Source organism: Manis javanica, chromosome 6 (assembly GCF_040802235.1).
Source record: "Manis javanica isolate MJ-LG chromosome 6, MJ_LKY, whole genome shotgun sequence".
Taxonomy (NCBI): Eukaryota; Metazoa; Chordata; class Mammalia; order Pholidota; family Manidae; genus Manis; species Manis javanica.
The window spans coordinates 106,568,154-106,584,802 of record NC_133161.1 but is presented as its reverse complement, the minus strand read 5'-3'; the positions used below and the strand labels follow the sequence as shown (position 1 = coordinate 106,584,802).

General features: G+C 45.4%; 1 protein-coding gene across 2 annotated transcripts in view; it reads right to left on the bottom strand.

Annotated features, from left to right (window-relative positions):
• EGFR (epidermal growth factor receptor) overlaps positions 1–16,649 on the bottom strand; it is a 205,753-nt gene that overhangs the window by 115,779 nt on the left and 73,325 nt on the right. The window lies entirely within an intron of this gene.

Here is a 16,649-nt window from a genome sequence, read left to right as displayed (position 1 = left end):
TATGAGCACTTCTACCTTCTGGCATGAAAAATAAAAAGAAAACAATGTAATTCAAGTAATGAATTTTTAGAAGCCATATCATTCAAGAAAAATTTATTCTTGTCAATTAAAAGATATGAACTTCCTATACATCATCTTTCATCCTTGCAAACCGAGATGACATATAACCTGTATGAATATTCTCAAATCATGTTTGGCACATTTAGATTTAATTATATACAAAGATGTCAAAAGGGAGACAGGTTCCTGAATATGTAGAGGCACTCTGCAGTAATTCATTCTATAGATTCTTGTATTTGGAAGAATGTAATCTGATGCCTAAATTTGCTTGATCAGTTTCTTGCTTGGATTTGGACACTACCATCCAGGGCTACCTCAACCCTTTCCAGTGTTCTACCTGCATAGGTATCTATAAAAATTTTCTTCCTTAGATTGAGCTTCAAATGAAATATGGAAGCTTTCAATTTATTTATTAATGTGACATTCATTATAGGTTTATGAACATTTGAAAAGTTTTGTAGGATTATCTTCACAAAAATGCACTATAGAGTGTTAGAAAAGTAGAGATATATTGACATATTATAATTATGGACTTCTGCAATAAGGCCATCTAATTAACTAAGCCATAGTATTAATTTGTAAATTAGTTTTATAAATAATCAACTCTTCCAAAAAAATCCCTTTCCATTATTAAGCCCATGATTCAGATATCAGAGAGGACACACATTTATGGGCTTGTCCAGACTTGGCAACAGTTATCAACTTAATCAAACTTTCTGGCTCTCTATAGAAGGGCTCAAAAATGGAATCTAAGTCTTAACTGTTTCTTTGGAACTGTTATTTAGCCATTCAGTCTGTGAAAATGCTGGATGCTGAAAGAATTCTTTAGTGAGAAATTGGTCAGCCTCATTTGTCCAGAAATGCACTGAATACTATGAACAGAGGAGATCTTAAAGAATCATAAGAAGTTTTGAAGCAGTTCACCACATAGGTGAACAAAATACTGAAACTGAGTCTAAGAACTCCAATCCAAAAAATATACTTTATGACCTATTTGGGGATTCTTTTCATTATGTTTTTCTCCATCTACCCAAACTTCTCAGTTTCCTCAGAGGAGAACACCATTACAGAATTTTAAAAATCCACAGAGTCAAAGCTTATGGCCTTATTTGTATGACAAACCTGTAATTTCCCTTTCAAATGTAAGGACTGCAAAATCTGCAGGGATGGATGCTTTGGACAAAATTTAATTTACAGTTTATTCTAGTGAAATATATTAACCAACAGTTATATGGTGTGTCTTATGAAAACTTGTCATGATTTATTATTATAATTATTATTAAGACTTTTTTTAAAAAGAGCAGTTTAAGGGTTACAACAAAACTGAGGGGAAGGTACAGGGATGTCCTGTATACCCACTGCCCCCACATATGCACAGCCTCCTCCACTATCAACATCCCTCCCCACAGCAGTGCATTTGTTACAACTGAGGAATCTGCACTGACACATACTTACCACTCAAAGTCCACTATCTACCCTACAGTCACTCGTGGTTGTGTGTTTTCTATGCGTTTGGACAGACGCATAGAAATGAAATGTGTCTGTCCACCACTGCAGCACTACCCAGGGTAGCTTCATTGCCCTAAAGATCCTCTGTGCTCGGCCTTCACCCCCAACCCCGCTACCCTTGGCTACCACTCATCCATTTACTGTCTCTGTAGCTTTGCCTTTTCCTGAGGGTCATACAGTTGGAATTGGACAGCATGCAGCCTTTGCAGATGGCTTCATTCACTTAGTGACATGCATTTAAGGTTCCTCTATGTCCTTGCATGGCCTGACAGCTCATTTCTTTTGGTACTGAATAATATTCCACAGTTTATTTATCCATTCACCTGCTGAAGGACAATGTTGGTTGCTTCTAAATTTTGGAAATTATAAATAAATAAAGTTGCTATAAACATCTATGCAGGTTTTTGCGTGGACATAACTTTTCAACTTCTTTGGATAAATGCGAAGGAACATGAAGGAATTTCTTGAAAAATTTTTAAAACTTAATTTAAGATATCAAATGGCTGAGCCACTTACGTCCAACCTTAGGGAATCATGGAAAGATCAGTGTGCTGTGGAAAACTGTTGAGAGGCTAACATGTTCTAATTTTCAAAAAGCGGAAGAAAATGGAGATAAATAACATCTCAGGAAAAATAGTTATTAAAATGTCATGTATGCATTTAAAGACAGAGGATTTGTTACTGATACATCAAGGGAGTTCAGTAAATGCAGATCACATGCTAACTTGTTTCATTTTGGGGCATTACAAAGTTGCCAGATGAGGCAGTTACTGAAATCAGCAAGCTATATAGATACAATCTATCAGGCAGCTCCTAGGGCAAAGGGGGGAGCTGATGGGATTTCCATCCCTGTAGGGGGAAAAAAAGCCTGTTGATAGTAGACCCATTTCTAAGCACTGAGCGGTACTGGAGTTAATATGTAGAACTCCCTCTTGTTTAACATTTCTGTCACAATTTGGTAAATAAAGCCATGGAAAGCAGGGTGGGGCAGCACCAAGCAGAACTGTGTACACCAGATGGCAGAGGCAGATCTGAGGTGACCTCGAGAAGCTAGAGGACGTGTGGATGACAGTATTGATTTTTTAAAAGGACACATGACAAGTGCCTTACTTAGGTCCCCGAAGTTGGTTTACAGCAGGGAAGAGCATAGTAAGGGCTAGGGCAGCACTAGCAGGTCCCGGCCTGGCCCCTGCCTGCCACTTCTGGGCTCAGGGCCCGCTTGCTGGCAGCTCGCAGAGCCTGTCAAAGTGGAGAGAGCTGCCAGCCCTGTCCACAGAAAGGTTGTCACTCACCCTCAGGAAGAGGAGAACCAGCTCCTTTAAACTAAGGGGCTGACACAAAGAAAAAAATCTTGGTATATGGTGTTAAAAGTCCAGAAAAGGTGAGGCAGACACAGATAACTGTATTAACAGCAACAGGTTAAACAAATTTCCTAGAGCAGTCAAACTGAACTGAAGACCAAGTACCTACCTTTGGAGGGTTCAAATGGACTTCAGGGCCCCACCAGCCCTCGGGCGCTAATGGGTGTCTGGAAGCCCCACCCAGACCCTGGATGGAGCAGAGCACCTGTGGGGAGCTCAGGGGGCCCAGCGAGCACAGGACCCCAGGGGGGCACGAAGGAACACAGTGAGATCTCAGTGGTACTCTTAGAGGCTCTAAGAGGCCGGAAGCAGAGATCCCCTTCAAAGCCTCGGAACCACAGCTGTGCGCAGGGTCACCCTGCAGTAAACAGCTGCAGTAGCTCTACGACAATTTAGAGAACAGACAGCTATAGAAGGGAGAGAATTTCCTGGAGACATTTCTCTCTTGAGGGCCCTCCCGCCCACTTCAGACTTCACCCAGCTCCAGAGGATCTGGTGAAGCCCATGTTTCCAAGACGTAATTAATACAACTGTTTACAAAGAACATCTGCTGGGTCACAGAGGAAGGTTGTGTGCACGACACAGCTGTGACTGGAGCAATCTCATGACTATTAGTTCATGGGGGACCCAAGGGAGCTACCATCTTTGTTAAGCACTTGACATAATTAAAATTAGAAAACTAGGTCAGGTGGCCCACTGTGGCTTGGGTGGAAGGCTTTGGGACTGTTGGGGGCTTCCCCTGCCTGATGAGCCTGGCCAGGTGTCTGAGGAGGCTGTGAGGCCCTCACAGGCTCCAGGGAAGGCACAGACCCCTCTCCAGAGCTCTTGGCCATGATGGCTTGCTGTCTCAGACTGGCCACAGAGCCAACAATGAAAGCACAGGACCTCTTTTTGACCAAATGGCAGCCTGCTGAAGTGCGTAGAGAGCTCCTAGACCCAGTGTTTCTTAGAACAAATTAAAAATAAATGATAGGAACCGTAGATGCAGCCCACCTTGTAACAGCTGTAACACCAGTGCATTGAATGCACTGTTTCCATCTCTGAGACTTAAGACAAGTCATCAGCCTGCTGTCAGAAAGGTTCCAGTTACAATACTGAGAGTGGAGGTCCTTTGTCTCTTTTTTTTTAATTACACATCTGTTCATAGAAGTTGGCAGTAGCCACTGGAGTTGATTGTGAAACCCATTCAGTGCTTCACAAATCAGATCCCTGGGGAGGACACACAGAACTGTCAGCAGGAGAGCCCCACTCAATGATGAGACTGGGATCGAAGGGAAGCCATGGCAGGTGACAGCCGGGCACCCTGAAGAAGGTGGCTTTGGCAGCTGTGGGTCCTGTCCTGACTGGAGCTCTGAAGCCTGTGAAGTGCAAAGTACTCTCTTCCCAGTGAGCCCCTGAACTGCTCTGTCTTCTGGGACTGATTGGCCAGGCTCAGCCACTTCAAACACTCCACCTTTTCACAGAGGGAACATTGTCCTCACTCTCGAGGCTTCTGCCATCATGCTGACTTCCAACTCTGACAGCTAAATGGTGGCTTTTGATGCTTAAAAGACTGTAGCATTAAAAAAAGTAACCACCCATCCCATGCTCCCCCAGACACAATAAAAGAACAAAGGATTCAGCTGGGGCCACCCTACGCAGAACAGCATCTGTGGTAGCCTCTGGAATGTCTGTGTAGCAGACAGTTGGTGGGGGTGGGGGGGTTGAGCCACAGGCTTCAGCATTTTGGCCATGAAGTGGGGCCCCCTCAGTTCCAGAGGATGAATCAGAGGGGGACATGGGAAAAGCACGCACAAAGCACGCACCACACTGTGCAGAAAGAACAGGTAAGAAACCCAGGAATGTTGTAGAAACTGATGTTCCCTTCCTCTGTGAGGCCGTGCGAGAGGGGTAAGCGTGGACTTCTGTGAAGAGCCCGCTGAAGGCTGGAAACTGTGGAGGCTTGCTCAGGCTCCCTCCTGGGGGCAGCGGGCAGGGAGGCCTGTGTGCACACTGCTGCCTAGAAATCAGAAGACTCTGGGAGCCAGGAGTCAAACCAACTAATAAATAAGCTCACAGACAACACTTGAACACTCTGATGGTTTACACATTCTCCTATTGTTTCAAAAGCTTGTGGAACTCTTCAACAAGTGAAAAAAATGAAAACTTCAAACCACCACACAAAGACAGTGTGGAGGCCCAGGATGGCCTGTTCTTGCTCTTTTTTGTATCAAAAGATAATTTAATTGTTTTATTTTTATATTGCTGGAGGAATGTGTTCTTTGAAGCAAAATTTGGGTTATAAAAATAAGCAAACAGGAAAAAATGACCAACGATATTTATATTGTATTTCTATCTTCAGAATTCTTTCCTATGTGTGTGTGGTGGTTATGTGAGCACATTTATAAAAATGAGACTTTACTACACATAGTTTTTGGCACTTTTTTCATTTACTATGTTATAAGGTTTTCCATTTTAATAAATACTTATCTACAGATTACTGTTACACATGTTGTACCACATAGTTACCCTTCTATGCTTACCCAGTCCCTGGCTGTTAGAAGGGCTTTCAGAAGTATATTGTGCAGACAGAGTGCTCACAGTAGGCCCTGTGAAATTCCCTTTGCCCTGACACAGCCAGGCCCAAACTGGTTGCTCAGAGAAGTGCAGGCACTGAAAAAAACCACTGGGCTTTCAGCTTCTGAGGAGGCTACCAGCAACCTTATTTAAAATTTTTTTCTGCTCTTCATGGTCTGCAACTGAATGGAGCCTAAAGGAGATTCTTTTCTCCAGCAACTACACTATTAAGGCAAAGGGCAATTCTGGGGTCTCTTATTGGAGGAAACACCAGTTTTATTTACATTATTTAGCAGTCATTATTGCTGGGAGGCATGATTTGAGCATTTTTTTTCTGTGAAAAATTTCTATGAATTTTTCTATGGAAAAAAACCCTGTGCTTTTCTAATTTAAGAAAAATTATAGAATAAATCCCATTTTTTATGTTTGGGAAAGATCAAGAGTACAGAAGAGTATGGGACAAAAAACATGTATTTTTTAGAGGCACTTGAGTACACACAAATATATCTCAGTTCTTTTTTCAAAACTGGGATCATCCTGTGGGTACTGTTGGACCACGTGCAGAGTCCACCTGGGCACTGCTCTCTGGACCCACCACGAGCATCCCACCTACCTGCTGGGGGCACCACCCCCAGCGTGACTGCAGAGGTGCACCAGGGCCTTGTGAGCCCCGAGGCTCATGCACACAAAATTAGGTACAAAGTGAAAGTGAATACTTGGAATGAGAAATCACAAAAATTCAACAAAATGTTTTCCTTATGTAAATTTCATAAAATACAAGGCCCTGACAGTACACTGCTGGGACCACCCCAGACTCAGAAGTTTCATTAGCTTTATAGTAAATCCCTTCTAGGTGAATGTGGGGTGACTTACTATGCATTAGCTCTGATGGATGTTTGGGTTGGTTACAATTTCATTTTGTTTTGATGTTTTATTAAGACATTCAGGGGAGAAAGTATGAGAGGGAAGCCTTGCTGACCGAGGCCCTTTTCACGGTGTTGTACTGTCCTCCCCTCTTCTGGAGATCTGTGTGCACTGTGGGCCAAGGAGCAGGAAGGTGCAGGCGTTCTGCACTGGGCAGAAGCACCTCAGGGGAGTGGCTCTCAAAGTGTCACCAGAATCACCTGGGTACTTGTGAAAAACACCAGGTTCCTGGGCCCCACTCCGGAGATTCTGACTCTGTAGGTCTGGGGTGGGGCAGAGAAAGCTGCATTTTTGCAAATACCCTCAGAAGTTTCTTTGCATGCTAAAATCTAGAACCAGTAATTCAGGCTCCAGAAAGAGCACAGCTTTGGGTAGGTCCTAATTCCCTTGCTTCAATTTCCTACCAGTCAAAGGAGGAGGCCAATATTGCATGCCTGTGGACTGATGAGGAGGGGGTAATGGATTTACACTCATTCCGTTCCATGAGCTCTACTGCGGCAGCTTCTACTAACACCCAACTGAGGCAGAGCCTCCAAACCTTCAGGAAGGGAGCAGTCCCGACACACTGCTGCCCCGGGGCTCGGCCCAGCCTCCAGCAGGGACACAGCCACACCGGGGCTCACAGACCACACGGTGGCACCGACTGTCACCAGTGTCAGCAAGAGGAGAGACTGCATTTTCAAGGGCCCCAGTATCTTTCTACTTTACAAATGTGAAGGAGGAAATTTAATAAGGAGCAGCTTGGCCCAGAACACCTGATAAATCAATTTATGTCAGAGTGGAAAAATTATTTTGGTTTCCTGGGCCCTAAGATCATGATGGTTCATGTCTTCCTGCAAGTAAAATAGCTACATACAGAATTTGTTGTTTTTAAGTAGTAGGTGGCCTCTGTCATCTAATTCCATTGCTTTATATAATTTTTATAAAAGAAAATAAAAACATGAATGAACTAACTGAAAGGTATCTTACCCCATTAAATGCATTCAGGCTGTAGTCCATTGGTGTCCCAGAGTTAATTCTAAATCAACTCTTGATACACATGGATGTATTTTACAGGATTCTTAACCGTTACCAAGGTCAATATAAACAGAAAGTCATCTCAACTAAAAGTTTAAAGTCTTCATTCTATCAAAGGTTTGTAAAGGGAATTTTATCTGAATTAGCAGAAAGAAAAAGGACTTCTGCCTGCAGGAGGGATCTGAGTAATTCTAAGGATGCTTGGAGGCTGGACGTGGAACTGAACTTGTCTCATTAGCCTTGTCCAAATCTCTGTTAACAACACGCCACAGGGCAGCACTGGCCAGTGAAGATGCCCCAAGCGCTTTAAACACAGCCAACGGACCGACTGCCTGTCTATAGAAAAGGAAACAGCATCCTGAGAACGCCAAGAGAACACACCTTCTGACACTGACTCCAAAGCCGCTGTCAGGGCAGGCGCATGCGCACAGGTGTTGAGTCCTGCGCAGCCACGACTCTTGGAACATCTGAGTGCATGATGCATGAGGGCCCGGTGGGGAGAAAACGAAGGCCTGAAAGAACAGCAGATTCAACCCGAAGGGACAGGAGCCAAGGCGGGCCGCGGGTGTGCATGTGGGTGGTTTTAGTTGTGCTGAGGAGGTGCACTGAAGCACTCCTTCTGTGTTCACAGCGCCCTGCCGACACCTAGCCTCTGCTCTCCTCAGTCCTTCACTCCTGCGGATTCTGTCTCTCAGACTTTGGTATGTTTTTATCACTTTTATCCTCAGCTCTTTTGAGGTAAACTGCTTAATTACAGTTGTTTCTTGTTATCAGGCCATGTAAGACCAAAAGCTCCAAAAAGACTTTAAAAAACATCTGAGGATGTGTATCTGTCAGAGAGAGAAGATTTCACAGAGAAAAGGCTTAGGTGGGTCTTGGATTCATTTTCATGCTTTACTCATATCAGACTGAGTCTCCTTTTCCTCTTCTGTAAAAATTGGGGAGAAATGAGCTGCACTGTCTTCTCTTTGACTGTAGGAAATACTTCTTTACCTTTGTGTGTCTGTGTGTGTCTGTCCCTGTGTGTGCTCCTTGGAGTCAGGTATCAATTCCCTCATTGAACAAACCCGGACACTGAGGCTAAGCTGGCCCCAACCCCCATGATGGCACTGGGCGGAGCAGCAGTCACCTGGGGCAAGGCTGTCTCTCCTGACCACAGGGCCTGACGCAGACCCCCAAAAAGTTAGTAAAATGAATCCTCTGTGGCGTGTCTGCTGTAAGGAACAGGGGACCACTCACTGAACAAGGCAGGATAAGGGCGCCTCCCCCAACCTCTGCCACCACCCCCCACCGCATGACTGGAAACCCACGTACGACTTTTGACTCTCCCAAAACTTCACCACTAATAACCTATGGCTGGCCAGAAGCCTGCTGATATAAACAGTGGATTAATGCATATTTTGTAATGTTCTATGTATTATATACCATATTCTTAACAATAAACTAGAAAAAAGAAAATGTTTTTCCAAAGTGCCACAAATCCTGCCCGAATTTTCCAATATATTCACTGAAAACAAACCCGCATATAACGGGACCTGGGCAGTTCAAACTGTGCTGTTCAAGGGTCTACTGCCCATTGTTGGGCATGTGTCCTGCGGGAGCTGCCGGCGTTGACTCCTCACAACAGGGCTAGCCTTCCCCACTTTAGAGGAAAGGAGACTGAGTTTTACAAAGGTGAAATGATTCGACCTGTGGAATTCTGCGTGCTGGAGGGGGGCCGAGCAGAAACAGGACAACACAGGAGCTGTCACTGTGAGGGTGGGTCCCTGCCTTGAGAGGCCTGAGGCTTGTAAGTGTGGGGGTGGGGGCTTGAGCTACTGCATTATGAATACATAATTAGGGGCAGGGCCCTGGGTTGGGTGAGAGAGGCCGTGGAGTGGGAGGCCCTTACTTTCTTTAAAAGACAAATCTTTCTTTCTCTTTTATTAGGAGAAATAAGGCAGAGGTAAGACCACTGGGCACCCTCACACCATGGGGTTGGCCTGTGGCCAGGCCCTACGGTTGCTGTCCCCCAGCGGTCTCCAGGGCTCCGAGACCAGCCCCAGGACTGCTCACCCACCCTCTGGTTTCCTCCTCAAGCTCCTAACACCGGAAAGGCTGACTCTCTGGGTGCCGGCAGAAACGCTTGGCACAGGGCATCCAGGACGCCCTGCAGGATCCATGAGGTCGTAGTGGTTGACCTCTTGGCTGAGGGGCCCCTCCGTCAAGAAATCTGCCGTGTTTGTCAAGACAAGCAGACAGGCAGGGACTGTCGGCAGAGCAACAAACAGATGGCTGTGTGGAAACCGGTGACCAGAGCTTGGGGTGCAGCTCAGAGGGCTGAACAAGACTCTCCTCCAAAGTGCAGAAAGGAGCGTGAAACAATACATTCAGTTCTCACAGGATGACTCCTACGGAGGCTCTTCTTTGACTTTTTACTGAATCATAAGTAAAAGAAAATACAAACTTGAGTTTTACAATTTGTCCTTTCCCTGTGACAGCAACTAGACCAAATATTCCAGAAATCCTTCCCTTATCAGTTATTTACAGTGTATGATGCTCCAGGATCAACCTACATTCACTTCTGATTTTCCTGTGTAGCTGGAGAGCTAAGTTCCAAGGTCACTAATTCATTCCCCCAACCTTTCCCAAGTGCATGCATAAATGAATCGTGTGAAGGCACAGAGACGGTCTGGAGAAACCATGCCATCACCACCTCAAGCCTGGGCACCAGGAGCATTACAAACAGTAAGAACATCACGTCAGCGTCCTCACAGAGATGGTCACCTGTGGCCCACACCTGCAAGGCATTGCAACTGGAAAAGGACAAGGGGCAATTCAGAATTATTGGGTCTTTGAACCTTAACTTGAGTAAACTAGAAAGGAGGAGCCCCCTTCCTCAAGTCTTCCAAAGAGTTTCCCAGTCTGGATGACCCCCCAAAACTTGATGATTTTGCATTACCATGGATCATGCTTTTGGATGCCTCTGCTAAATTCATTTGGGCCTCTCTAATATTTCAAAGATAACTGCTTCATCTGCCACAGTAGGGTCTGTCTAGAGCCTACAAAACAAACACACAGGAAAATGCAATGTCATAGCAACTATGATGGCCAGAAACACACCTACCACATTATGCATTTACTTCTTTTTACCCTGCTTCCAAAACAGATCTGAGATGACTGCATAGACAGATGCAAAGCTTTGGAGTGAAACCCAAAGTATGGAGGGAAACCATTAAAACACTCTGTAGTGACATCCCCTTCCATTTTCATTATGGACTCCTGGAACAAAACTATGAGCTAGAGGTTGGTCTCCAATGGAAGCATTCTCCACTGGTCCTCAGCTGCCCAGGATCTACATCCTTGGAAACCTCTCCAGGATGGGACCTCCTGGGGTGACAGGCCAATCTGTCCCCAGTGCCCTCCGCTAGGAGGTCTGGCTTCTGTGCTCAGGAAGGGCATTCCAGAACCTCTCCCAATGTGGCACTCCTGCAAGGCAGCTGCCACGCATAACCAAGAACTCTCTCCCGGGGCGAGGGGGCTGCCCAGGGCCGGGAGCTCTCTCCCAGGATGAAGGGCTGGATGCTGGGTTAGGCCAACTCATGTTTCTCCTCACTGGCCATGGAAACTCGCTTCTAAGATTAATTTCCAAATGAATAAGTGTTATCACCAGATGTCATCCTGTCAAGCTGCCACTCTGAGGACAAACCTTTCTTTTGTAATGGGGAAAACATAACTTCAGCCAGCCTACGTACAGTTCCGTACAATGAGTTTCATTCTGTATTGGCCACACATGACTCCCGTGGGCTGTACTGTTAGTTCTTGGTGCGAGCACTTCCCGCCCCATGTATGGCTTTGCCATCACCTGCGGAACCGATGTTTTATGCAGCCAGCTGCTCCATGTCTGTCAGCACCTCCACAATCGTGTGCTTCCTCAGCAACTCCCAGGGCCACTGGGGACAGTCACCACCCCAACAGGAGGACGCACCACCACCATGAACGGACTGCACGCGGACGGGAGCCTTAAACCACCCTGTCTAAGGGAGACATGGAGAAGTCAGTCCTTGGGTAACAGATGCAAACTTTTTCATGCCCCTAAATTAATAAAAAAACTAAACTAAACCCCAGTCTCTAGCACAAAGTTTTCACCAAAATTAGAATGTTATAAATAAGTGCAGGTTCCTCATAAAAAAGAATCACTTCTTCACTACTGATTGTGCACAGATATGAGCAGAAATTACTGTTTTCAGAATAGAAAACTGTGCAATGCCCTGAGAGGATTAGGAAAGGCCATGTGGGGTGCTGTCCAGTCAGGCAGGGCAATGCCCCGGTTTCAGTCACCAATAGCTACGACTGAGCTCGGTGAGCAGTGGGAAGAGTGTAGGGACTCAGCAGCTGCGGCCACCTCAGGGCCCTAGTATAGCTGCGTTACCCGCGCATGGTTGTGAGCTGGCCAGGCTGGTGATTCCCACACCGAGTGGAGGAAAAATGACCATTGCAACAATGACCACAAAAATAATTCCTTTTGAAAAACACAGAAATAGGATTTCTATGATTCCAAACGTGGAGAGTAGAAGTGAAAGAGCAGAAAGTGAGCTATGTCACAACGGGGCACACTAACTGAGGCTCCTGCCGGGAAGGGACCCATCCGACCATCTAGTCGCCCTAGATGCCAGCTGAGGAGACCAGGACGCACAGATGCTGAGTAGTTTCTCAAAGACCCATTTAAGTTTGGATGCTCTAGATTAAAATTAAAATGGCCACATGGAAATGGCAAGTTAGGATGGGACACCTAAAGGTCGCCAGTTAAGTGAATTTTGTCCGCACAGGTTTTCAGGTTAGAACTCAATACTCAAGCTGGTTATTCATAGAAATGCTAGCAATGGAAGCCCTCCAAATTCTTAATCTCTAATCAGTCTCTAAATTGACAGATCTTTAGCACCATCAAGAAAACCACATTTATAATCTGCAAATTTCTGGAGGTGCAGCACCAGCTGGCCCTGCCAGAGGCTGACGCAGGGAAGGCAGCTGTAATTAGCCCAGCACATGAATGACAAATGATGGAATGACGTCATTAGCTCATCATGGCGCTTGGTGACCATTTGATAGGACAGAGCATGTTTTGAACTGGTGGAAAAGGTATATAAACTAGATTCCACAAAGATATTTCATGTGATAGAACACTTTGTTCAAAACCAATTCTTCTGCAATAAATACAGAAAAATCAGTTCCAGGAAATGAAAAACAGGGTAACTATATTTATTGCACTTGTAGGGGTGATGGGCTCTAGGACTAGTCTGATTTGCAAGTGCCCAGCACTATGGAAATCAGGGCCTGAGTGTGGTCCACTTTATTGCAGGCCCAAGTGAGGCTGGCATAAGCCTCCAGATGCAGATCTCACTGCAGTAATTAAGGTGAACAGTCAATCTGAGGGAGTCACCTAATTGAACTCTAGGGTATTTTCTCTTCCCCCGGAATAAACTTGCAGGACTCAGCATCTCACTGAATTGTCAGGCCAAATGCAAAGCAAGGCAAGGTATGGTCTACAAAATGCTACCCACGATATTATGTCACAGGACATTCTGTTCTCAGCCTAGCAGGAATCCTGGGCACAATGATGGGGGAACAGCAGCCACTTAGTTGTCAGTAAGGCTTTCTGAGGGTATACGTCATTCTGCCCAACTTCTGTGCATGTGCATGGGTGAGGGTAGATCTTGGCACCTGCACACGGCTTGTCAGAAGGCTGGCAGGCCTTGTCTGAGACGAGCTCTGCCACAGGTCAGGGGCTCCTCTTGGACTCCCCCTTACCGCTGACAGGTCAGGGCCAGATTTTAGAACACGGTAAGGACCAGCCGCTCTCTTTTCTCAACTGTCCTACTCCCCTCACTCCTGCTTTCTAGCGGGTGACAGTCGAAGGCTGTCCACGTGAGAGGCGGGGAGCGGGGTGCACAGCTGAGCACGTGCCTCGCCCCAGCCCTGACTTCATCTCCGATTCCCAGCTTGGTACTAGTTTCTTGACTTCACAGCACACCTTTCTCTGCATTAGGAACTACTACCACCAAAACCGTTCACGATGGGACCCTTCATCACTCTCCACCTGGGACTACAGTGGAGAGAGTCATTTATTATAGTCTGTCACCACAGCTCTTCTCCAGACATTGCTGATCCTTCTAATTCAAAAGGCACATTTTTTTGAGTACATCCTCCTTTAAAACATGGTATTGTGGAAAGAACACTGCTCTTCAAATTAGAAACTGGGGCTAAAGTATTGGCTCTACTACAGTTTATCAACCTGGTGCCTTGGGCAACAGCGCCTCCCGGGGCAACACTGAGCTAGTAGCCTAGAAGGTCAGATGAGGTCATCGTCAAATGAGAGACAGAGCACAGCGTGTGACAATGAGAAACACAGCATATATCTTGAAAAAACAGAATCCACATTAAAGAAACCCTCACCTATGAAAGTGCAGTCTGTCTTTTATAAAATACCCAACTACAGGTGAGGTCCTTGAAAACCCACGAAATGCACTTTTCAGCTCTTTAAGGTTAAAATATTTTCTCCAGACATAGGAATCCTTGCTGCCTGAGATCAAATTTCCCCTTCTACTTGTCTCATTCCATTAAGCCAAGTGGGTTGTCTGTAAAAGAAGGATATAAACAAGATATATATATTTAAAATCCACAGAGTCACATATTATTCCTTCAGCACACATGGCTTGTCACTCCCTGGTATCTCCAGCTATATATCTGGGTGTTAATCACAGCTTAACATGAATTTCTTAAAAATTTGGTGAGTTAAGTTGGAAGGTTGGTAGTTTAGTAAATCATATGCCTTCCATGTTTTAAATGCCTCTATGCTATGTTTTATCTTCTGCTAGTCATTATACCTGAATCCTAAGTCATACGGTCATTTCTAGGGAAGCTGGACACGCAGCTCTGAGAAAAAGACTCCTGAGGGCAGCGGACAGGTGCGGCCTGGGGCTTCCCGGCTTTGCACCCTTAGCCTGTCACCCTTCCCCTTCGTGCTGCCAGCTTTTCCATCAGTAAACAAGGGCTGTGCCCCTTACAGATCATCTCAGTCAACTCTTTTCTTAGAGAAGAAAACAAACATTATTATCAAAACTAAATAAAATGCACAAATAACCCTGGTGCAGAGTGAAGCAGAGCATCACTAGGAACAAGTCGGGCTCAGAAGCTGAATTTGCTTCTAGTCAATCTTTTCATTAACTTGCAGGGACAGCGGGTAGAGAAGATGGCCAGGGGGTTTGAGGACGCAGCAAATCTGGGGGGTGGAGTGCGTCACAATAGGTGTGAAGACCACCACCACCCCACACTGCCGTGGAAAGAGGGCTACTCCAGGTTGAGAGTCAGAGGCTACCGTGAAAGGCAAGGTGGGGGGTCTAGTTTTTCAATCATGATTCAAAACAATCTACCAGTAAAAAGGCATGTTTGAGACAATTGGAGAAACATAAGTGAGGCAGTTCATCGGATGACAAAGATTTGTGGTTAATTTTTTTAGTGTGATGATGGCATATGATTACATTTTTAAAACTGGTGTCTTTAGAGGTGTAAAATGAAGTATGGAGTGGTGAAATGACATGGTTCTTAGCTATGGCATGACTGGCTCTATAATATTTCAGAAATGGAAAGACAGAGGGTGAAAGGAAAAATAATCTTGATGATTTGAGACTCTGGATGTATATTCAACCTCTGTGTATAAGTGAAATGAAAGACTTTTCTTTTAACTGAAAAATCCATTTAATGGTACCTCCCCTTCCAGATCTGTTCTGGAAAATCCCTTCCTGTACCGAGAAGGTTGCATTTTGCTCACCACAGCACTCAGCACACAGACCAGCAGATCCAAACAATCCAAACACCCATCAGTACTGGCCACATCGAGGTCACACCAAAATGAGCCACAATTCACAAATGTCGCTGGTTTATACATACTGCAATATGGAAAGCTCTCCAGTAAGTGAAATTACATTTAAAAAAAAGTAAGTGGCAAAACAATATGCACTATATGAACTCATTTGTATCAAACCCAGTTTACCTATTTTTGTTTGTATGCAAAATTCAGAGAAAAACATTTCTGAAAGGCTACCTTATTAACTTTTTTTTAACAGTAGCAGTGGGATCTGAACGTGGGATAGGTGGGGGGAGGGGGGCTGAAAGCATGGTTCTTGGTTTTCACTGCCTCATTTCCTGTAGCCACTGAGCTCTTTCCAAAGAGGAGGTATTTTGTATCATGTCATTGAAACACAGCCAAATATACTAAAAATTGGAGACAGGAGGAAGTGATGGAGGGAATGGACGGTGAAGGAGGGACAGAAGGAGCAGAGGGCGAGCTGGCACTCTTCCAGAGCTTGCCACTTCATGTCCAAAGGGTCAGGAGTAAGTTGCACAAGATTTTGTTTAATCTGCAAAGGTCTTTCATTGCAAAGAGAAAACAGTGTCAGCATTAAAGCAATGGGGTTAATAACATGGTATGTGCCCATTAGCTGAGCGAAGGAGGCTTTCACTGGGCTGAGGCAGGCTGACTGCTCTGCCTGATAATCCACAGGCTCAGATGACGGTGAGATAGCAGGTCCCAGGTGCACCCCTGTAATTTCTATTGTGCTGAACTATTATGTGTGAGGCATTTAATTTGCAAGTGCACATGCCTGGCAGTTGACTTTGAAATTATTCTGAAATTACCCCTGTGTAACCTGAACACCCAGAGCATGGCCAGGGCTTCACAGGGAAGTGCATGGGGAAGCCATGGTTGTGAAGTTAAATTTCCAGTGAGGGTGTTAGATGCACCCTTGTTCTGGCTCATGAAGAAGTCCTGGACACATTTCCTGCATCTGTTTTCATTTTTACAGACTGGGTTTTGGGCTCCGTCATGGGACCCTTTGTGCCAAGGGAACCTCCCCTGATTTGGTCCCACCTTCAGGGCAGGGTCAGGTGGAACTGGGGCACAAAGTCTGCAAACAGGTTTTCTTTTCCTTGGATTGGAGGCAAGCATGCTGTTTCTTTCTGTGCCTCTCAGGCTTTGTGGGTACAGGTGGGAGAAGAATGGGCACTAGGCAGGTGTGAAAAGTGCCAAGGATGTAGCAGAGCTTCTAATCTCCTGCATTTCATCAGGATCTGAGGGAGGGCCACTGCCTTCTTCTATCCATTCCCAGAGGGGCACCTCCATCAGCTGCCAATACACATTCCCTTTGCTCCCTCTGATTAAGGGACTCAGAAGTCCAAAGCTTCTAT